Source organism: Carlito syrichta, unplaced genomic scaffold (genome assembly GCF_000164805.1).
Source record: "Carlito syrichta isolate Samal-C Ts95f unplaced genomic scaffold, Tarsius_syrichta-2.0.1 Scaffold303656, whole genome shotgun sequence".
In the NCBI taxonomy this organism is placed as follows: Eukaryota; Metazoa; Chordata; class Mammalia; order Primates; family Tarsiidae; genus Carlito; species Carlito syrichta.
The window spans coordinates 44510-68144 of NW_007247752.1; the positions used below are offsets into that span (position 1 = coordinate 44510).

General features: G+C 37.4%; 1 pseudogene across 1 annotated transcript; it reads right to left on the reverse strand.

Moving 5' to 3' along the window:
* Positions 1-6227: 6227 nt before the first annotated feature.
* Positions 6228-7129, reverse strand: LOC103261302 (annotated as a pseudogene). Its single transcript, XR_504345.2, has one exon. The product of XR_504345.2 is annotated as a cell division control protein 42 homolog pseudogene (transcript).
* Between the last annotated feature and the right edge of the window lie 16506 nt (positions 7130-23635).

A 23635-nucleotide genomic window follows, 5' to 3' on the forward strand; every position in this document is an offset into this window, starting at 1 on the left:
GATACCATTAAAAATGAAAAACACCACAGACTAGGAAAACACCTAAAGGAATTTTTAAAAGCAGAAAATTGGAGTTCATAGCATATAAAGGATCTTATCAAATCAAGAAAAGACCAACAACCCAAGAAAAAAAATGAACAAAATACCCAAATACCTCCAAGAAAAGAAGAAATACAAATGGCCAATAAACATAAAGGGGAAAATGCTTGACCTTAGGGAAATGCACATTGAAATTACAATGAAATACCATCTCACATTAAGAATTAAGAATCTGAGAAGCATGACAATACTTATTTGAACAATGGAAACTTTTATGAACTGATTTTTGCGAGTATAAACAGATGCAACTACACTGGAGAGCAATTTGGCAATATTTTGTAAATTTAAAAAAGAACAAATTCTATAGATCAGCAAATCCACTGCTGGATAACTACTCTGAGAATCTATAGAGTATGCATAAAATGTTCAACCAACATTTGCATTAAACCATTACAAAAATATCTACAGCACCTTTTTTTTTTTTTTTTTTTTTTTGAGTTGGAGTCTCGTTCTGTCACCCAGGCTGGAGTGCAGTGCACACTCACAGTCACTGCAGCCTCGACCTACTGGGCTCAGTCTATCTTTCTGCTTCAGCCTTCCAAGTAGCTGGGACTATAGGCAGTTGCCACCATGCCTGGCTAATTTTTTTTTTATTTATTGTAGAGATGAGTTCTTGCCAGTAAGTCAAATTCTTGACCCCTGGGCTCAGGCAATCCTCTCACCTCTACCTCCCAAAGTGCTGGGATTACAGTCATGAGCCACCACTCCTGGCAGAGCATCATTTTTTTTAAACAACCCTTTCCAAGAAGGATGGAAAAATAAACTGTGGCCTGTCTATATAATGAAATGCTCTATAGTCATGCACTAAATACCAGAGATGAACCTCACAAACAGATATCAGGCTGAAAACTCTATGTTCAAGAATATAACCTGCATTAATGATCTCACTTGGATTAGTCAGAATCAAGAGACATCAAGAATTTAACAAAATGGATTGTTAACAGCAACAACCTGATCTCTAGTTAACCAAGTAATTAAAAGCAAAAGAGGACTCTTGGAATTACAAAGTAGTAAGTGCTAGAAGCAACTACATCCACGAGAGCTGTGGGGACAAAGCTGAGAATCAGACCTCAGAGGAAGAGGCTCCATTAATAGCTACTGTTGTCTGCAAACCAGTAAGGATCTAGAAGTTGGGATTGGGACCCTGAGATGAGGGTTACTGAAAGCTAGTTCCTGGCATCTGACGAGGCAGCAATAATAAGGCTGCCTCTAGAAGGGAAAAAAATGCAGACTGGATTCAACCTCTCTTAATTGTTGCTAAGGTGAAGAAGAGTTGTTAAACTCAAGCTCACACACCAGAAACACGAGCAAACAAGAAACAGGGAGCAAACAAGAGGCAAGGCTCTTCTTTCTCCAACCTTCCAGTCTCTCGTGTCTTGGCTGGCAAACTCTAACAGGAATTCAACTGGCAAAGCAAAAATTCGGTTTGTAGAGTTCCAGTCCTAACACCACACAACGGAGTATAGAAGAGTGAGTGTGGAGTAGATAAACAGTTGAATAATCAGTACATGATTTATTTAAAGCTTAAAACCTGCCAAACAGTTACTTCTATTTAATATGTATGTAGTAAAAGTATTTTAAAAATGCATGAGCATGAGAAATGCAAAGTTCAAAACAGACACTACATCTGACGAACGTAGAAAAATCGTGAACTCTTTCAGGCACACAGAATTCTTCATCCTGCTCAAATTTTATTTTCAAGCTGCATGTTGCTTTTCACAGTAGTGACTATATTATTCTCTAGGCATTTTTGGATGTCTAAAATATTTTATTAAAAAAACTAGCCAAGGGATACAGTCCTTTCATGAAAAGGAAGAATATAAGAGAAGTATGCACACTTAAATCCAAAGTATTGTGAGATACCATCTTGTCTCATTGTGAGTATTTTGTTTAAGTACTAGGCTCAAGATAAAAGTTACTACATCATGATAGAATATAGAATCAGAACAAGCGAATGCTTTGACATGGAGCTAAATGGCAAGTTTTCAAATGTCCTCCAGATCAGCACTTGCTCCTGGGAAGAAGGGCAAATTGTCCATGAAGTCCCCATCTGCCTGTCTGAAGAACATCTGTGGTGCTGAGGACGCTCCTAAATTAGGTGGCAGTAATGCTCTTACTAGTAAAATTATCCCTCCTCAGTAATAACAGCTATTTGCAGGAGAATGCTTTGAAAAGACCTTTGTTTCGGGTTGTTTAAAATTGGAACCTTAAAATACACGTTGATATTTCTTATTCAACATTTGTAACTTTTATCTGACATTGTACAGATTTATTTTGACAACCTATTTAGTTGTTGACAAGTCTGTTCTGCTTTCTTGTAAGTGTATTTTAAAGGTTTATGTTGAACATATTTTGTATAAATCTCATAATGATGCAAAAACAAACAGGAAAACTGAATGCATCTCAAAAATGTTTATCTTCATAAATCAGCATGGAACATGAACACTAATACAATTTTTAACGTAAGTTTATTAAAAACCAATTTAAACTTGTAGAGCCAAAATTTATTTAGCAACTAATATATGCAATCCACTGACCAAACCTTGGGAATAGATACCTCCCAACATCCATCAATCACCAGAAAAGCATACTTATGTCTCCCAAATAGCTCAGCTCCAACCACTTCTCTCCATTCTCATTGTCAATAACTTAATAAAACCTTGCCATATACCCTGCCTTTTAAGCACTGCATCAGTCTCACCATGTACATAGTGGGTTAAATATTTAATTTCATTTAAATATTAGTTTAAATAAATAAATACTTTTTTGAAGGTTTTGTGCAAGTTTGCTACATAGGTATAATGCACGATGGTGAAGTTTGGACTTCTGCTGAGCCCACCACCCAGGTGGTTTTTCAACCTGTGGGTTGTTTTGCAACCTCTAGCCTCCTCTTTCCCTCTCCCCTTTAGGAGTCCCCAGTGTCTGCTGTTCCCATCCTTATTCCTGTGAGGACTTAGTGTTCAGTTTTCTGCTTCTGTGATAATTCACTTAGAATGATGGTCTCCAGCTCCACAATTCTGCAAAGGACATGATTTCATTCTTTTATGGCTACATAGTACTTCTTGGTACATATGTACCACATTTTCTTTATCCAGTCTACCACTAATGTGCACCTAGGTTGGTTCTATGTCTTAGTTATTGTGAACAGTGTTGCAATAAGCATCCAACTGCAAGTGTCTTTTTTGGTAGAATAGTTTATGCTCCTTTGGGTATATAACCCAGTGTAGAATTGCTGGGTCAAATGGTAAATCTACTTTTAGTTCTTCAAAAAATCTCCAAACTGCTTTCCACATAGCTTGAACTAGCTTCCATTCCCACCAACAGTGTATGAGCACTCCTTTTCTCTGCAACCTTGCCAGCACCTGTTGGTTTTTGACTTTTTAATAATAGCCAGTGAATGAATATTGAATCTCCATGTCGCTAATTCCAGAAATGCTGAATGAAGATAGAAAGTATGAAGATAGAAAGTGGGAGTGGCAGTTAATAGCCAGGAGGAAAAGCAGGAATGAGGGAGGTTGGTTTATGAAGTGGTAATGGAAAGTTCTCATGGTTTATGATTTAAATCTTCTCTATTTTCTTAGTATAGAATCAATAAGTATTTGGGAATTACCAAATGATGTTTTTCACAACGACTTTCAGATATAAAAGTGACTGAGATGTCTCAAATCATATGTGGAATTTTGAAAGAAAATTGCAAAAAAATAAATAAATAAACCTTTCAGTGCAAGATTCACTAAATCAAGTCACCAAAGTTTTTAAAGAAAACTTTATGACATTTTATTCTTATTTATTATTTTTATTTATTTTTAACTTCCTAGTTACAAAATATCATGTTAGTCACATAACAGGTATTTAATAAGCATTGCTGATTCAAATGCTAATTGCTAACATTTACACAGACACTGACTCAGATGTTTTGTTCAAAATTATTTTGTCACACTTCATAATAGCTATATCGGTGTTTTGATAGAAAAAAAACACTTCTTATATTTATAAGTATAGGCTTCTTTCAACTTAATATTATTCAATTCAAAACAATAATACTTAGATTCTAAGGATTTCATAGAATTCAACAATTTAAGAATTTGGTAATTTATACAAGTAATGATTGTTCATTATGATGATGGAAAAATCCAAATTCTGTCAAAATATGCTTGAAGAGGTTTATTCTGAGCCAACATGATTGACCACAGCCCAGGGTACAGTTTCAGGAGGTGCTGAGAACATGTGCTTAGGACCTTTCAGTTACAGTTTTGTTGTATACATTTTAGGAAGACCAGAATTACAGGTAAAATTGTAAATCAGTATGAGAGAAGTATACACTGGTTCAACCCAAAGAAGTGGGACACCACAAAGCAGGGGCTTACCAGTCACAGGTTGGTATTAGGGAACCTCTAGTAGACAATGCAGAGTTAAACTCTTTGAAAACCTGAAATCAATAGAAAGGAATGTCTAAGGTTGGCGTGCGGGGGGGGGGGGGGACGGCCCGCCGGGTGCTGTGGCTCACTCCTGAAATACCAGTACTTTGGGAGACACAGGTCGAGAGTATTGCCTGAGCCTAGGGGTTTGAGACCAACCTGGGCAACTTGGCACGACCTCTTCTCTACAATAAACCAAAAAAATTAGCCAGGAGTGGTGGCACGCAACTTTGGTGCCAGCTACTTGGAAGGCTGAGAAGAATCACTTAAGCCCAACAGATCAAGGCAGCAGTGACCATGAGCTGTCACTGCACTACAACCTGGGAGACAGAGTGAGACTCTGACTCAAAAATAAATTTTAAAAAAGTAATTAATTTAAAAAAGGTGTTGTGGAGACCACGGTTCTTATTATGCAGAGGGGGCCTTATAGGTGGCATCCCTCAGAGAGAATAGATGGCAAATGTCTTTTATTCAGATGTTGAAGGTCTCTGTCTCTGTTAATCCCACCTGGATCTGGGAAGTCCTGGAAGGGAAAAGAGCTAAGTACGTGATGGGAGAGTCTCTACAGATGCACATTTTTCCCCACAAAAGCCGGCTTTGTGGGATCATTTTAAAATACGTCAGGGATGCCCAAACTTTACCTGTACAATAACCACTTATATACCTAATCCTGAATTGTGCCCCACATCTTTAAATTAAATTGTAATAATAATAAAAGTCAAGAAACATATTTTGGGATAAAATATTTTGATTTCTTTCTTTATCTGTTATATGATGTTATCAAGGGTCAGGCTGGAAGGTAAACCATATTATATACAGTTTTTTTAAAAATCATCTGATGAAATTTTATGGTTTGTAGGGCATGACTTCCCAGACCTCTTAATTATGAATTTAGGCAAGAGGGAAAATAAAAGCGTTTTGTCCTCAATCACTAGCCAATTTTCATTATAAAAAATCTCTGGAGACATAAGATACTGGTTTTATATTTATTATCACATCTCTAAACAAGATTAGAGACCCTCTAATCATCAGAAACTTTAGAGTAAGATTTCAAATTATTCCGGTTTTTTTTTTCTTTTTTTGGACAGGAAACTTTTTTTTTTTAATTATGAACTTGATCCATTTGGTGGATTCTAAAGGTGCAATACTTTTCTTCATTTATCAGTGAAAGAAGTTAGAAATTAACTCCCCCCCCCAAAAAAAATCAGCAAAGGCAAACAAATTTCCTTGAAAGTCACAGCCACATGTATAGTGCATCCTAGAAAAGAGGGGGGGCAAGACAGGTTCCACCCACTTTCATGAGTTTCATCAAATACTGAATCTACTCAAGGGTGGAGAGAAAAGGCAACTTTCAAAAAAGGACTATGTTATTAAATGAGGTATTTACTATACTCCTTCCTAAGAGCACCAGATGGGGAACATGTTTTCTAAACTAGATCTAGGAAGTGGAATGTGAAATCAATCCATCCTCCTCCCCTCAAGGGCTGCCCACTGGTTAATGAATTAAAAAAACAAGACTAAAAAACAAACCCCACACACACACATACCCCACAAAAGAAACATAAAACAAAATACTAAGATGTCCCAGATTACTCTCCAGAGTGGAACCAGGGAGCAGCTTCAACAATTTGAATTAGTCTGTTACAGAGTCATTACAAGCATGCCTTGCTTTTAAACAAAAAAAATTAAAAAATAAATTTTTTGGAAACAACAAAACAAAAACTAGTACTGATCACTTTTCTGACAATACACAATTACTCAAAATTAACTAGTACTGGGAGGGGGAAGGGGGGGCCAAACCAATGGGCCTTGCTCACACGAGTGCATGTGGGGAGGTGCAGGGCGTTTGTCATTATTGCAAAAACGAATTTTAATTTTTAATCTTTAGTTTGATTTAAACATTGCTTTTAGTATGATGCCGACACCAGCTGTGCAAAAAGGGCGCTGGAGAGATGTTCATAGCAGCACACACCTGCGGCTCTTCTTCAGTTCGGGAGGCTCCAGGGCAGCCAATATTGCTTCGTCAAATACATTCTTTAGGCCTTTCTGTGTGAGTCCAGAACACTCCACATACTTGACAGCCTTCAGGTCACGGGCCAGCTTTTCAGCAGTCTCTGGAGTGAGAGGCTTCTGTTTGTTCTTGACAAGTTTTTCCATAGTAGAGGGGTCATCTCTGAGATCATTTTGGGTCCCGACAAGCAAGAAAGGAGTCTTTGGACAGTGGTGAGTTATCTCAGGCATCCACTTTTCTTTCACATTTTCAAATGAGGACGGAGAGACCACTGAAAAACAGACTAGAAATACATCTGTTTATGGATGACTCAGTGGTCGTAATCTGTCATAATCCTCTTGCCCTGCAGTATCAAAAAGTCCAAGAGTATATGGTTCTCCACCAATCATAACTGTGACTGCATACTTGTCAAAAATGTTCGGTACATATTCAGATGGAAATTTGTTTGTTGTATAGGATATCAGGAGGCATGTTTTACCAACAGCACCATCGCCCACAACCACACACTTAATTGTCTGCATTGCTGAAATAGTTTTTTATCCACCTTAAATATTTCAAATCTGATGTTGACCTCAGCTTCTCCACCGGGTGAGGGGTTGGCAGCACTGCACGGGGTAGACCATCAGGCAGGGGCACGCACCTCCAGTTTTTTTTTCCTAATTATTTAGCAAAGATAAACCTCATAGATTTTTGTTAGACTATTTCTGTACACAAGCAAATTCATGACTCTATATTATCCACTTCTAAATTGTTTGGGGACAGATTTTTAGACTTGTGGGTATAGGATACACTTAGCAAAAATATATTGGCATCCTTCATTTTATACTCTCATATCTTGAAAGTACTTGATGCTCTTGGATCTTTTCATAGTAAAGATAGAGAAGAGTAAAACCACAATCTGCAATATGACATTGCTACCGGGTCCACTGTCAGAAACTCATTTGAGTCCTAAAACTGCCACTGAGTAGCAATGAAAACCAAATGAAGCACTTAACTTTGCAGGGCTACAGTTGACTTTTCAACAATAACAATATCTGCTCTAATGTCTCAAAGGAATAGATAAGATGACATGCAAGAAGTCTGGGTAAAATACAAAGCACCGTTTGGATTTAATTAGCATTTGATACTTTTTGTAAAGATCAGAAAAATAAGGGTCAAACAAAAAAAAAGTTACTTTGTACTGAATAGCATAAGTAGCCCCAAAATGAAACTGCCCATCTCCTAGCCAAATATTCAGCATATATTCAATGAATATTTGTTTAACTAATTAAGCAGAAGAAACAAACATAATTATATACTAGTAACAAAAGAGACCTAAGCCTGGAAGAACACTGAGAGAAAAGAAGGTAGTGTGTGGAGTGTACTTAAATTCCAGAAAATGCCTCTCTACCCTAATGCAACAATGATCATATAGGATAGCAGGGCATGGCATATAGAAAGACACGACTGTGAAACGTAGCACATGCTGCTACTATGGGTGAGGAGTTTCAGGCTGAGGTAGTCTGGGTTCTGAATCAAAGACAGAGTAATCTATGAGTGTGGTAGGTACTCCTGGACTGACGGCCCGACTCTCTACCACTTCCTCTTCTTGGGGATATGCACCTGACCTACAGCATGGTCATCTTTAACACGTCTACCAAAAGACCCCATGTGTAGCTACCAATCAGTTACCAGGGTGACCAACAGACCCTAAACTAACCAAACTCCCTCTCCCAGGAATTTGTAATTTTGACCAACATTCACAGAAACTGGGTGTTGATGGAGCAAGCTCATACTAATATCAATGTGGCAATAGGAAGATCCACAAATTCAGCTTCAGAGACCACTAGCTCCTCCCTGGTTATTCAAATCTTATTAAGACTCGGTGGGAATATAATATAACATGTGAGATATTGTCTGACTGAATTGTGTTCTGCAATCTGCTACCTAGACTGAGCCAAGTTCAGTTGTGAGTTGTGATCACTGCCAAACTTGGTGATTTTGCAGAGAAACCTCTTTATGGGAAGAGATCCTGGAAGTGAGAGAGAAAAACTTTTCTTGGACCATTGGTAACATGAAAGACAGAAATATAGGATGGATGAGGAGCAAAATAGTAAACTTCGGTGTCATTTCATAGGCCAAAGAAAGCAAATTTTTTATCCTAGAGGGAATTTTTCATCTTTAATGAAGAAAATTACATTTAAGGAGGGAAAATTTGAATAAGGATTCAACAGTGCATTTTCTTAGCCCTGGGACATTCAGCCCATGAATATTTCTTGGACATAGTGTGTGGGCAAGGAAGTAGACTGTGGAAGTGTCATATTTCTTCCTAATTTATGATCATAAAGTTATATAAATTTTTTTCTCTCACAAGATTTTCAAAGATGGTGGATAGTCTAAATCTAAAGGTGTTCTAACTAGTAAATCAGAATAAAAGCAGCCCTGGTTATAATTATTTAAAAGTCTAAAAATCATGGAATTACACAGTGAGGACCACAGAAAGACACCCATACTAAGCAAGTAATGTATATTCATCACCAAATGAATGCCTGTGGATTAATCCATCACAAAAATCAGGAAATTCAAAATCTTAGCTCAGTTTAAGCACCATTCTCCAGAGGCATGTGTTGTTAGAGGGAGAAATAACATTTTTAAACAGTTTCTGAAAACAAAATTGATAGCTAATATCATTAATATTCTAAAGCAGTTCTCTGAGACTCAGTATAGACAAATCATTGATTTTCACATTTATCTTTCTTGGGACTTCTGTAGTCATGTCAAGGTATCTTCATGTAATCCAGTCATACCAGAGAATGTTTTCAAGGATACTCTAAATAATTAACCTTCTCATATTGGAGTTCAAGTGTCTCTCTGTGATAAAGCACTTGAATACCACAAAAGCATAATTATAGGTATACCCTTGAGAGTTGGGATATATCAAGTTCTCAAAATGAGTGTGGCTATTAAAACTGATATAGCAGCAATTAGTTATTATGAATTTTCTCCATTACCCAGCCTGTTGGATTGTGTCAGTGAAATATAACTCTGCTTAAAGGAGTCCACACGATTTCTGATTGCCACTCTCAGTCCTGAGTCTTAAATTTATTATAGCGTTTCAAATGCAAAGCCATCAAAACTGCTTTGACTTCCCTTTTTCTTTGCTCCCAGTGCTGAATCAGTTATGTGTTCACACAAGGTCATCTCTAAAGTGGGCTTCTTTTTTATAGATAAATAACTGAATTTTGAAGAGTCAATAAAATGTCAATTAAAAATAGTAAAAGGTAAACTTTCCAGAATAGACAACATTTAATTATGGTCAACTTGTAAATGTGTGTATGTTTAATAAGCCTCAAAATAGGAATTTTATTGTCTAAAGTGAACAATTTTGAGTATTTGGTATTATGTCAAATACCCAAGAGGCCCATGAAAATATCTTCCATAATAAGTCATTCTTACCTCAATCTAGAAAGATGATGTTTCCACTACCAGTGCTTGCTTAATATGTGACTTCTAAGATGTAAAGTGGAGATTTACATATTATGTTTATAATCTAAATAATCTAGAAACCAGAATATTTTTCTCAAATTTTATTCTATGATAATTAAAAATTATTTTAAAGAGTCGTGATAATACTACGAGAATGGTCATTTTAATATCCTCTCTTTCTAACACCAGCATAAGCTAGGCTGTGACTTACTTTTTAATGATATATTTAATCCGAAGATTTTTAGGAAGACAAATCTTTAATAAATAATTACCTTTGGAGTCATTAACATATGCTTAGAATCTTTGACTCTTTCTAATTAATTGTCATACCCTTATTTATAATGGAAAATGTATTTATGGTTCTTAGGCATAAGTCATTTCACATTGTAAAATGTAACCATTGTCCTCAAAACCTTTCAGTGGTATCTCATATACTGCTACGTTATATCAAAAGTTTTGCCATATGTACAAAAGTCTACATGGTGCAGGCTCCCATGATCACTTTGACCTCATTTCCTTCCTAAGGTACCACTTATGCCTTTTCTGCTCCTCTCTCCCATTTCAGGCTTTCTTATTGTGCTCCAGCACAGTAAAAAATATATGTTATTACACACACACACACACACACACACCTGACTTATTCTAATCTTATTTTGTGTGTTTGTTTTTAATAGCACTTATTACCCTCGACATAAAATTTGTCTATGTTATGTCTTCTACACATAGAATATATACTTTATAAGAGATAAATGTTAACATATTAGTTGTCATATGTCCAATGTCTAATGCAGTGCCTGCCACTTAGTAGCTGTTCAATGACTATTTTTTTAATAAATTAATAAAATCAATTTTTAAAATCAGACACAAATATTTTTATGCCCAGTGTTATGGTATTACAACTATTTAAAATTCTGCTTTATTTTATTGTATTTTAAAAGGCTTCACCCTACCTATAATTAATTATTTTTGCTATAGATTTTTGTTTTACTTATAACTCTGGTAAAGTGATAATAGGTACCAAAGTCTGGAAAACACTGTAATTATGACCCTATACAATAAACTAATCTAAATAACAACACCTAGATCAAAATGGCAAGAAAAAAGAACATGAAAAACCCCTTCATAGATTATGGTTGTTCTCTTCAGTGATCTCTTACCTCCAAAACCAAAATAGAGTGAAAGAAAGGAAGAATATTCACCAATTGCATCCCTTGCAAACTATGCTTTACTTGTAGTCTACTAAGTAACAAAACTGTAGCAACTTAGTTCAAGTTTATGTTTCAATGGACATCTGAGAGTCTTTATTGGTAGATGGAATAAGGAAGGATTAATGCAGGATAGATAATAAAATGAATTATAAAAAGATAGCCCCACTGTGTGATATCTGGACAGCTGATGACAGAAGAGGATGCATTAAGTGAGCATCCTGTGTTCAATCTGTGGCTGAACTCAAGTCATTCAAATATTCCAGTATGGCTTATTATTTCCAGAAAATAATTTGGAGTAGCAAACCAAATAATTACTAGTTGTGTTATTTTTTTTAAAAAGAAAGAAAAAATTAAGTTGCTGAGAAAGTAAACAGAGTGGGGATGGGAGCTGAGGACGTATTTTAGGTAGAATGGTCAGGGATGGCCTCTCTAAACAGGTAAGGTAGATTGAGGCTGGAAGGAGTCCATGGAGTCAGTCACAAAAGATGCATGGGGGAGAATGAGAAAGAAAAATATATGGGCAAAGTCTCTGAGTCTGAAAAGAACTTATAAATTTGAGAAGTAAAAACAGCTCAGAAACACAGTGAGCGAGAGGAAGGGGGACAAGGCAGTCAAGGTCTTGTCACAGCCAAAAGAGTTCTTAAATCTCAGAAAGTGGCTTGAAGGGGACCAAGTAAACACACAAGAAGATTCTTCACTGTTCCTATTGAGAGAAGGTGTTGACCTGAAAGAAAGTGCTGTAGATGGAACGTCTGTTCATATGTTGAAATCCTCCTAATTCATACATTGAAACCTGTTGCCCAACGTGATGGCATAAGGAGGTGGAAACTCTGGGAGGTGGTCAGATATGAGGAGCCCTCATGAATAGGATTAGTATCTTTATAAAAGAGACCCAGAAGGAAACCTTGCCCCTGCTACCATGTGAGGACACAGAGAGAAGACAACAGTCCGCCATCCAGAAAAGGGCCCTAGCCAGACACCAGACCCACTGCACCTTAATCTTTGACTTTTTTCAGAACCGTAAGAAATACTTTTTTTGTTTTTGCTAGAAAGAATTTTTTGTTATAACAGTCTAAAAGATTAAGACAGAAAGGATGTTAGCAACATTTCATAAAGATGACTATTTTTGAGACTTATTTGGGTGGAAAAAATTGAGAGGCAGAGCTGATACACTGGATGCAATGCATAAGGAGAATGATTAATCAAGGCTGGCACTTATACTTCTGACCTGAGTAACTGAGAGGATGATGAGGATAGATTCCTAAAAGGGGAAAAACGATTGCAGCAGAGAGTGTGACTGGATGAGAATGTAAGCAGAGAGAAAAATCAAGAATCTTCAAACATTCTATTTGGGAATTGGTGAAATCTCCAAGCATGGCTGCCATGAGACAACTTGATAAGCAAGTCAGTAATTCAGAGAAAACACTAAGACTGGAGGTTAGAATCTGTCTGGTCCCATGTCCAGACACACATTGAACATACTTGCCAGAGGACAGGGAGGCTGTGCACTAAAGGGTAATACTTGGGGGCAACTCTTTCTACAATCGAAGTGATGTGTTAAGCATTCCAGCCATGAAGAAGGCCACAGGAATTTGCAAAGACCTGAAACTGTGTCAACCTCCCTTTCTCCCACCTTCCTCATCCTTCCCTCCCTCACCCTCTCTCTCCTTCTTTCCCCCCTTTCCCTCCCTTTTTCTCTGTCCCCTCTCTGTCTCTCCCTATTCCTCTCTCCCTCCCTTCCCCTCTCTTGTCATCCCTCTCTCTCTTCCTCTCTCTCCCTTCTTCTCTCTCTTTCTTCCTCTTTCTTTGCCAGCTAATGTCAAAGAGGCACTTATCTCCTATATGCCACTGTCCAGGGGAGGATGACTGTGGTCCAGGGTAAAGTCTAGAGAAACTGGATGACCAGTGTCATCATCACTACCGATAAAGCTCGAATTTCCTCCTTTAGTCTCACATTGTACCTGTCAGATGGCTGCTGCTTTGCTAATTGACTTTCAGAATGTAATAATTAAGCCATGTACTGTACATAATTTACACTTCTTTTAAACTGTGCTCTTAGTGAATATGAATACTCTGCTGATTTCTTTTAACTGGAAGCAGATCCGGCACCTGCTTCTGTTTCGCAGTGCATATCAGCTGCAGATTTTTTAAATGCTCCAGCAATGGAAGTGCATCTTCACTGTCAAATGGCATCCCTCATCTGTAAAGTCATTTGCAAAATTTACTGATCAAGCTGTACATTTTTGAGTTGGAGTTTAATCTACAGAGCCCTCTGCAAAATGAGCTGAATCCTTTACCAATCGTGGGCAATGGTAGAACGTATTTGGCTTGTTGTCTTTTGCATTATTTGCTTATTATACTCCTTGGTTCCTTCTGTAGACTGCTGTGCTGCGTTCCTGAAGCCGGGAAGTCACTCATCGTATTCTGCTTCTGAGGTGACAGCATTTGGGTTGCAAAAGAAATGTCTTCTAAATGTGAAAATATCATCATCATGCATGAGCAAATTCTCTCTCTATGTTCACACGATGCCATGCAGTGAATCCTGCCTGGACATCAATTCATGAAATTCCATGAAGTTGTGATGTTCCAAGACATTAAACTGCTCAATTGTCCAAGAGATTATAAAATGTATGTTTTAGTGCCTTGTAGACATTAACCATATAGACATTAGACCAGATAAGAGAATATGTACAAATCTTGAGAACAAAACATAGCACTCAGTCACTCACTGATGTTTTCTGAAGATTCTTCTCAAGAAAGTGCCACTCCATCTAGCCACGAATGCTGAATGACTCCCCCAGCCTAACACCACAAACGATTTCTGTCCCCATTTCTATGCTCCCCAGTGCTGGCTAAATGGTTCCTGTGTGATGTTTTACCACTCTTACCCTAAAAACGGTGTCACCCATTATTTAAATAGTATGATTTTGAATTATCTGAATCAACCAGTACAAATCATTTTATGATTCTTCCTCTAAAAAAATATTATTTTATTCCAACTAAAATATAGAGAAACAGTAACTCAAAATTTCATAAAGATATACAAGCATAAACTTTTGTTCATGATTAACAACTCTATAGTCTGCAACAGATCATTACAATACAATGAATTGGTGCACAGTTTTAAAAAAGAAACTGCACCTTCATAAAATTCCAGCAAATGTATTGTTTTCTGTGGAGAAAGAGTAAACACTTGGAGAAAGGATTATTTGCACATCCCTTAGTATCTGAACCAACATCTAGACTTGTCAGGTAAGATCAATATACTTGCTTTGTGTTTGCATCACAGAATAGCAGGAGGGTTTTTGACTGGATAAGATAATACCTAGAGTTTAATCTTGGGATACCAGAAGATAAAGCGCTCAATTGTCCAAGAGATTATAAAATGTATGTTTTAGTGCCTTGTAGACATTAACCATGTAGACATTAGACTCGATAAGAGAATACGTACAATCTTGAGAACGAAAACATAACATTGAGTCACTCATTGATACTTGTTGAAGATTCTTCTCAAGAAAGCACATTAAAATGACAAAGGCTGCCTACAGTCTGCAGGCAGGAAAATAGATGGCCCAGAAATAAAGTCAGGAAATATGTTCTATATTAACAAATTACTCCTCCATTCATAAATTAGATGCAAGGAAGATTAAATAACTTCAATATGACAGAATTTGTTAAAACTAAAATGTATATGAATCTTTACCTTCTTTTTAAAACTAATCTCCTCCACATTTGTTCAGGAAAGACAAAGACCAACAATAATTGCCCCCTTCATGACTTTCTTGCATATATACTCCCAATTTGTCTACTGAGAAATAAATGGTCTAGAAATCAAATTAAATATAAAATCCATTAATGATCCCAACTGAATCCTTAAATGTTTTGAAGTCTGTAGCCTCTAACAGCCTACAGGAAAATCTATTTGAGAAAAGAACTTTTGAAGGTTTTGATAAAGGTATTTTTTTTAACCTTAATTCCACTTCAATACTGGGCAGATTTCTCTGGTGTTTAAGGAACTCCACTGATTTCAAAAGCTGCTACTCAGTGGTCTTCCCAGGAGTGTTCCAAGAATCTGGTAAATATCAAGAATAAAAGCTCTAATTTCGTGAATATGATTCAAATTATTTACATTTGACTCCTTTTCTAAAATAATCATTATATATTGAGGGAAATGAGATATCTCAGAAAAATTAGAAAGAATATTCTAAAAGACATATAGTATCTTTTATTATTTAGTCGTTGTCTTGATAAGTTGTACGGTGTAAACCCCAACAGGGACATACTCACAAAATCTCCCACCCAACTATTAGATTTTTGCCAAATACAATAGAGCAAAACTCCAGCTCAAATGGAACTGGACAGGCAGAGGAGTAAAAGCTGAAGCAAAACTATTGCAAGTTTACAGATGTATCCATGGAGCCTTGAGTTCCTGCTGGAGGATAATTTGCTGGTTTGCCTTGAAGTAATGACAAGCTCTTCCTGAAATATGAATAGCCTGCACATCTCAGGCCAACGCGAGGGTCCTTGGTGAAACAATCTGTGAATGTCAAAGTGATCTGTAGATGTTTTAATGTAAGCACTCTCTCTAATGCCTTGAGGACTATCCAAGATGATATTTAACATTAAACTCAGGCTCTACTCCTTGGTTTCTATCCTATCCACTAGCAAGAAGATGAGCAACAGTTCATGGGCAGTACAAGCAAACTTATTTACACTAAGGTTGTAACCAGTAATTAACTCAGATGGGGGAGGGGATGGGTTATTAAATGGGGCCATGTGGGGAAGAAATGGAATGCACACTTACAATGCTTTTATGTAAGAAGATTATTCCATTACCACCTCAAGAAAGTGGGAGCCCTGCGGGGGTGGGCTGGCCTGCCTCTATCTGTGAAGACCGTGTCCCTGGGAGATATGCCAATGGGACCAACAAGGGGGCTCCTCTGAGTTCATTTATGCTGAAAAATAACATGGAAGATAATAAACAACTAAAACCTTATGTGATAAGGTACTAACAGTCATGTCAGCATTAGGTGAAGCTCCCTTATCTCAAGGTCAACTGGACCCCACAGCATGGCTCAGCAGGAGCCCCTCTAAGTGAAAACACCCGGCAAGGGTCTAGAAAGCAAGAGCAGACATTATTTGAGTAATTCACAAGGAAGAGAAGAAGGATACACAGACTCAGAATACATGTGTCAGAGATGCTCAAGCTGGTTTAACTCTGAACTCTAACCCCTAGTCTTGCACACTTCATGGGAGAATGGAGGGGAGCATTGTAGGAAAGGACAGGCAGCCTACCCAAAACCAAAAGACTATATAATCTGAGGCTGAGAGGCAGGCATCAAACAGGGCCTCCAAATGCAATACAAATTTCAAGAAGAATAAAACCAACTACCCATTATCTCTTGGACGCCATTAATTGACTTAAAGGCAGTCATCTCAAAAGTTCTGGTACAATGGACAGTGGTTGAGCTAGCCACAGGCAATCTTTCTGAGTTTGCTTCCTACAAAGGGAGGCATGCCACAGTTCTCTAGGGAGGAAGTTCAGGGCCTCTGAAAATGGGTTGCTGAAGTTAATGAACTGTGGCTACCCGTCCCAACTTTTCTAATACTTTCTCTTTACCAGAAGAGGACAGGATGCCCAGTGCAAATAAAGCGTGTTCTAGAAAATACCACATCATCCATCTCAAGAGGAAGAATGCCTGGCCCACGAAATTGACTTTCTCTGGAGTAAGAGATGAGAGAAAAAAACTAAAGGAGAGTTGATACCACAGCTCTTGTCATTCACGGTGCTTTCCCCTGTTTTGAAGAACCTGCTGTTAAGCATGCTTGATTTGATCCAATCCTCTGGCTTAGTTAAAGGCTTGTGCTTAAAGTATGTGTCTAATCTGTTGACTATCTTAGAGTTTATATTCAGTAGGATTAAAAAGAAAAGAGAAGGTTTTGAAGGAAAGATGGAAAAGTAATATGCCAGATTTAGTCTACACATTTCCCCAGATTTCCCCACCATGGTTTTTGCTCAGTGCCCCTCCAGAAGAACCACCTGAACCCAGCACATGTGGGTCAGCCAGAATGAAGATTTTATTTTCACTGGACAAAGGTTTACTGGGTTCCATCTCTGCCTTTGAGACCGTGGACAAGCAGAACATTGTAGTAAGCAATTTGCTTGGCCACTGGGCTGTTTGCACCAGCTGTTGCTGATCTTCCAAATTGCCGGTGGCACGCCCTGAGGACACCCTACATTATGCCTCATGACACATGTCCCCTGCCTCCAGTCCTGGGAATTATTTTTTACCCTGTGGCTCCAGTGGGAGCCCACTCAGTGCCCACACATGAGCATAGCTTTACCTATGTGAACCTGTGAAGCTACAGGTCAAAGACAGGATTGTCCTGGGGTTGACCCTGCCGGTTGTCATCTGTGGCTTGAATCTACTGGAACTGTGGTAGAATCTGGTCTTCTGGAGGGGATGAGTAACACAACCTACATAGCTGGTGAGTTAAGAATTGGGAAAACTCTTGGGAAAACATTGGGAAAACTCTTCAGTAAGAGAGAGGAGATAAGAAGATCCAGAAGACACATTCTTCTTTTCTCTTCCCTCATTCCCTGTAGACTATTCCAAGGTACAGTAGTTTCATACTGCCTTCTGGAAGATGAACAGTTGCTCATGTGAAACTGAGCCACAACTGGAACTTGCTGAATCTGAGACTGTATCCACATGTGCATGCCCTTGCTCTTCTGACGGACTTGCTTTTGTCTTCACTCTGGCTTCCCAGGAGCACTCACAAGACAGTGGTAGCATGAAAACCCTTGTCTTGGGCTCTCTTTTCTAGGAAACAAGGGTTAATACTATAAGTAGAATAATGAGATTAGTGCATGTCGAGTTTGAGGCCCCTGCAGGACATTCTAGTGAAAATACCCAGCAGGTACATAGAGACAGGAACTTAAAATTTGAACCATCTGGGCTGAAGGTAATGCATTTTGCAGTGGAAGTCATATGAATGATTGGATTCCCTTGACTCAGTGTTTTAAAGCTGAAACTGAGAAATGTGTTATCTTTTCATTGAGTGTCTACTATTTACAATCTATGGACCCTACAATCAAGGACATTGTCATATAGAACAATATAAAAATCACATTGTAGAATGAGGGTCCTTCACACAATGTCCATGAACCTGACTTTAAAAAAAAATGACATTTTTTTTCTTTTTTGACTTTCACAAAGGACAAATTTTTTATTTTTATTTACTTTTTCATTTTTTGACTTTTATTTTACTTTTTATTTTTATTATAAAGATGTGGGGTACTATCCTAGATTAGGTATACAGACGTTGATTATGCAGATACCTTTGTTGATGAGGTGTGCCCCTCCCTCCCCTTGCAGTTTCCAACTGCCAATTCCACCACCCTCCCCTGACAGTTCCTTACATGGCCAATGCCTTTCTTATAGTATTATAAATGTTCAAGGTCCGCTTATGAATGGGAACATATGGTACTCTGTTCTTTGTTTCTATAATAGATCACTGAGTATGATCGACTCTAAATCCATCAAGTTGCTGTGAAGTCTACGTTTGCCCTTCTTTATGACTGCATAATATTCCATTGTGTATACATACCACATTTTTTTATCCAGTCCAGCTTCGATGGGCAGCAATGTTTGTTCCATGTTTTTGCTATTGTGAATAGAGCTGGAACAAACATATGTGTGCAGGTATCTTTTTTGTAGAATGATTTGAGTTCCTCTGGGGAATAGGGGAATTGCTGGGTCATATGGAAGGTCAATTTCTAGTTCTTTCAGAAATCGCCACATTGTCTTCCAAAGAGGTTGTACTAGTCTGCATTCTTACCAGCAGTGTAGAAGCGTTCCTTTTCTTCCACATCCTCGTCAACATCTGTTGTTGTTTATTTAATTAATGATGGCCATTCTTACTGGGGTTAGGTGGTATCTCAAAGTGGTTTTGATTTGCATTTCTCTGATGATGAGTGAGACTGAGCACTTTTTCATGTGTCTATTGGCTGCCCTTATATCTTTTTTTGAGAAGTGTCTATTCATGTCTTTTGACCACTTTTTAAAGGGACTGTTTGGTTTTTTTCCTTTCAGCACACTTGAGTTCCTTGTAGAGCTTAAATGTTAGACTTTGTCAAATATACAGTTGGCAAATATTTTTTCCCATTCTGTGGGCTGTCTCCCTTCTCTCTTGATAGTTTCTTTGGCTTTGCAGAAGCTCATCAGTTTGATGAGGTCCCACTTGTCTATCTTCTTTCTTACTGTCTGGGCACTTAGGGTTCTGATCAGGAATTGGTTGCCAATTCCAATTTCCATAAGGGTGTCTCCTGCATTTTCTAAGATTCTTATAGTTTGAGGTTTTATGTTTAGGTCATCAATCCATTTAGAGTTAATTTTTGTGTATGGTGATAGTTAGGGATCTGTTTCAATCTTCTGCATGTGATTAGCCAGTTTTCCCAGTGCCATTTACTACATAGGTTCTCCTCTCCCCAGTGGTTTTTGTTGGCGACTTTGTCAAAGATGAGATGGTTGAGAAATTGAGGCTTTTCTTCTGGAATCTCTATCCTGTTCCATTGGTCTATATGCCCGTACCAATACCAATACAGGCTGTTTTGATTACGGTAGCCTTATAGTAAAGTTTGAAGTGTAGAAGTGTGATACCTCCTGCTTTGTTTCTTTTGCTAAGGATTGTTTTGGCTGTTCATGGTCATTTATATTTCCATATGAATTTCTGTATTGTCATTTCCAGGCCTGAGAAGAATGATGTTGGTAACTTGATGGGTATTGCGTTGAATCTGTAGGTTGCCTTTGATAGGATCATCTTAACAATGTTGATTCTTCCTATCCATGAGCACGGAATATTTTTCCATTTGTTTGTGCCTTCTTGGATTTCTTTGAGGAGTCTTTTGTAATTCTCATTGTAAAGGTCTTTCACTTCTCTGGTTAGGAAGATTTCGAAGTTTTTTGTGGGGTTTTTTTGGTGGATATTGTGAATGGGATTGTGCTTTTTATTTGGGTCTCTGCCTGCTTGTTGTTGGTGTATTTGAATGCAACTGTCTTTTGCATTTATTTTGTACCCTGAGATTTTGCCAAAGTTCTTTATCAGTGCAAGCAGGTTTTTGACAGATTCTCTTGGATTTTCAAGGTATAGAATCATATCGTTATCAAAGAGGGATAACTTGTCTTCCTCTTTTCCTATTTGGATAACCCTGATTTCCTTCTCTTGTTTAATTGCCCGAGTTAGGTCTTCCAACACAATGTTGAATAAGAGGGGTGAGAATGGGCAGACTTGTTCCAGTTTTCAGGGAAAATGTTTCCAGTTTTTGTCCGTTTAGCTGTGGATTTATCATAAATGGCACTTTCTATTTTGAGGTATGCTCCCGCTATAACGAGGTGTTTGAAGGTTTTTATTAGAAAGGATGCTGGATTTTATTAAAAGCTTTTTCTGCAGCTAATGATACAATTGTGACATGCTTATTGTCATTAACACCTGACCATAATTTCAAATATGACTAGAGAAAACAAACCACAGTAATTTTGGCAACACTTACAACATTGTCAGCTTTAGAAATCACAGTATTTTTATATAACAATATTGTTGTCACCAATAACTCATACATATATGACTATTTTGAATTATGGAAGCTACTACATAATTATGTAGTTACTTTTTAGTTCCTAAATCTACTGAGAGCATAGTTAATCTTAGACAAATTGTCAATTGTTATAATATCCCAACATATTTATAAAATCTTAATATAACTGTATTTCAATACAATTCCTTCTTTAATCCTAGTTTTCTTCCTAAGTCTAAACACATTACTCAGAGGAGGTCCATCAGTGTATCTGGATCCTCTGGCTGCCACAACAAAATACCACAAACTGGGAAGTTTAAATGTCAGAAATGTATTTTCTCCAAGATCTGGAGGCTAGGAATCCAAGTAGGAAGTATCCACAGAATTGGTTCCATCAGAGGACTATGAGGAAAACTCTGTTGTGTGTTATAATTGGCATTCCTTGGCTTGTAGACTCATTATCCTGATCTATGTCTGTACCTCCTCTTGATTTCTCTCTCTTTCTCTCAATCTGTATGTGTGTGAGTGTGTATGTGTGTGTGTATGTGTGTGTGCATGCACACACACACCCAAATTTCCCTTTTTTATAAGGACATAAATCATACTGAATTAGAACCCACCCTAATGGCCTCATCTTAACTTGCTTAGCTCCAAAAAGATCTTCTCTCCAAAAACAGGCACATTCTGAGATACTGGTGATTAGGGCTCCAACATACCCTTTTTTTGTGGGGGGGAAAACATAACCCATAATAATAGGCTACAACAGACTGCCAGAGCAACAACAGTTACAAAAAAGTTAATGATCTTACTATAGAAGAATAGTCAATATAAGAAAATATTATGAAATATTCAAATGAGAAAAAATAAGATAAAAATTGTAGCTACATTATATTTTTTCATATATATGTATAATCTAAAATATTATACTATGCCAGAAAATAATTGTTTTAGGCGAAAGACTATCAGAAATTAAAATAGAAAAGATGGAAATATGAAAATGTATATATACATGTATATGAAAAGAGTTGAAAGACTCTTTATCAAAAATGTATTAGTAGGTTTTCTTTCAAGGTTGAGATTGAGGATCAAGGGGCTATGGGTGAGGTTTACTTTCTCCTTTGTGCTCTTCTGAAATTTTCAAATGTTCTTTTTCTCAGCTTTCAAGTGATCTGTATCTCTAAAAAAAAGTGTCACATAACAAAAATATTTTTAAAGATTTTAAAGATAAAATTATCTCCACTCTTTGAGCCTTGGAAACCCTAAATTCTACCTTTAATGGTCTCATCTCTTTAATGTATTCTACCCTAAGTATTTGATAAATGAATAACTTTTCTCCTCATCATTTTCCAAAATGTAGATTTTATTTATTAAATATATAGAAAATTGCTACCAGTGTGACTATCAGTACCAACGAGCCCTTTCACTGATGAGAGTGTACACAATTTTCAACTTTCAATGTTTATATATTTTCAATATATAAACATTTATTTTATATACATGTATTTGGAAAGACAGCTCAAGTAAGGTCCATGAAGGAATAATATGAAGTGGGAAAAGTGTGAACAAAAGAGAGGACAGCATTGATGACTGAGGCGAGTGCCCCCTGGACATTCGAAGAACATCATGAGAAAAGTAGCTGGCTAGATTGTGTCAAGACTTTTCCATGTCACAAGATATTTTTTTTTTTCAGTGACATAACTACTACACATACATAGTAAAAGTCAAAAATCCGTTCAGTTCAACCAAAAATAAGTAAAACAGAATTTTTAGACAATTATTTGAATAATCTAAGATTCTTTGAAATTTTCCCGTTGAAAAACTTCACATCAATACCACAATTCTCTACTTTTTTTGACTATATTTACACAATATCAAAGCACATTTAAAGACATTAGGCAGTATCTAAAATATTGTACTGTTCCAGAAAATAATTGTTTTAGGTGAAAGAATATCAGAAATTAAAATAGAAAAGATGGAAATATGAAAATTATAGGGAAAGGTAAGACAAAGTCTATAAGAGCAAAACAGAATGGATTGTTTCTCTAATGCAGCCATTTGGCAAAGTCCTGGCCTTGACACCTGGGTTGTAGTTTACTTTCAAGATGCTAGAAATGATCAAACTTTCTTCTCTGCTTCCAGTCCTTTAGACACAAAGGCAGTTACATGCGATGCTGACCATCCAGATTGTAGTCAGACTTTCTGGGTTTAAAACCAAGCACTGGCCTGAAGTACTTGCTCGATGTTGGATATTTACCCTTCTTATGTCTCAGTTTCCTCCTCAGTAATGCTGGCACCTGAGATTATTATGGATATCAAACTAGAAAACATACACAAAACAATGTTTTGAAAATAATAAACCCTTAAACAATGTTAATAATTGCTTTATTAATAATATTATTAGCCGGGCTCGGTGGCTCAGTCTGTAATCCCGCGCCTTTGAGAGGCTGAGGTGAGTGGATTGCCTGAGCCTGCGGGTTCGAGACCCGCCTGGGCAGCGAGACGTCATCTCTACAATAAATCAAAAAATCAGCCGGGCATGGTAGCTCATGCCTGTTATTCCGGCTACATGGAAGGCTGAGGCGGAAGGATTGCCGGAGCCCAGCAGGTCGAGGCTGCGGTGGCCGGGAGCGGCCACTGCACTCCAGTCTGGGCGACAGAGTGAGACTCCAACTCAAATAATAATAATAATAATAATAATAGTAATAATATTAAACTAATATTGATTGCTTAACTCACTTCATGTTTACATAGAGATTAAATTTTCACTGTGGTTCACATAGCTTAGGCCCATCAAGAAACTACTGGGAAACTGAGATGATAATATCTGACATCTTCGGCTGCTTATGCATTTTAAACC